The following is a 1,389-nucleotide window of genomic DNA, read 5'->3' as shown; positions in this document are numbered from 1 at the left end:
TTTTTTTTTAATGTAAGCAGAGAAAAAACTCAGTGCTTTATTTCAAATTTCAGTAAGTTCAGGTGGGCCTAATTAAGACATGACTATTATTACAAATCCTATTCTTGCCAGAAGTTACTTAGATAGACTAGCGATTGGATTCTAAAAACATTATTTTCCTTTTTTGAATAAGGAAAATTGTGCATCACAAAGAGAAAAGTAAATATGGAAGTATGTTCATAGTTCAGTTGCATAAAATAGACACATTAAGTCAAGTGATTTGAATGCTTAGTATCTTTTGGTAAACAGTATTTTGTCAACAAACTTTTCATATGACTATAGAATCTTGTTTTTTCCAAATAAAAACTTTGCAATTGGGAAAGTTATTCCTCCAGCACACTTTTTAATGTTAAGACTAGGGGATGGCCAGGCGCGGTGGCTCAAGCCTGTAATCCCAGCACTTTGGGAGGCCGAGACGGGCGGATCACGAGGTCAGGAGATTGAGACCATCCTGGCTAACATGGTGAAACCCCGTCTCTACTAAAAAATACAAAAAACTAGCCGGGCGACGTGGCGGGCGCCTGTAGTCCCAGCTGCTTGGGAGGCTGAGGCAGGAGAATGGCTTAAACCCGGGAGGCGGAGCTTGCAGTGAGCTGAGACCCGGCCATTGCACTCCAGCCTGGGCGGCAGAGCGAGACTCTGTTTCAAAAAAAAAAAAAAAAAAAAGACTACGGGAAACTTGTGGGTATATATTCATTGGTTTTCAGGATTTTCTTTTATGTTCTAGAAAAGTAATTTTTCCTTTCCTAGTTTTAAGTGTATATTCTAGCAAATCATTGATTTCTATGCAGCCACTGGATTATCACCAACACATTTGGTATATACAGTGGACTAATAATGACAAACTAAAGTTTATGGATAATACCTACTCTATACCAGATGCTGTTCTAAGGATCTGACATAATTTAATCCTCACTCCTACCCTCTGTTTCTGTGCCCGATTTACAGATAGGGACAGAGGCACAGAGAGGTCAAGTGACTTGTCAAAGGTCTTATGATGTGTGGCAGAGCCTGGGTTTTTAGCTCAGACCCCTCTCAGTGAAGAAAGGCTTCTGTGTAGGCAATTTTATCTAATACCTTCAGGAACTGTTACTTCAGATGAGAATTCTCACCTATTCTTATGAGATTAGTCTTAGGTCCTTTTTAATACATTTTACCAGTTCATCTCATTTTTACTTTGTTCCCATTTATAATTCAAATATAATATAAACCGTTTGTTCATTTAGTCTTCAGCATTTTAAGTATTGGACACAAACATTAAATATTTGGTTTTGAATTTAATAAATTACACCAAAAAGTCTCGGTAGCCAATTCACTAACATCTTTTGATTTAGTAGTCTTTGCAGAATC

This window comes from Colobus angolensis, unplaced genomic scaffold (genome assembly GCF_000951035.1).
Source record: "Colobus angolensis palliatus isolate OR3802 unplaced genomic scaffold, Cang.pa_1.0 Scaffold8, whole genome shotgun sequence".
NCBI classification, from domain to species: Eukaryota; Metazoa; Chordata; class Mammalia; order Primates; family Cercopithecidae; genus Colobus; species Colobus angolensis.
The sequence above is the reverse complement of the archived record's forward strand: the minus strand, read 5'-3'. Positions refer to the sequence as shown.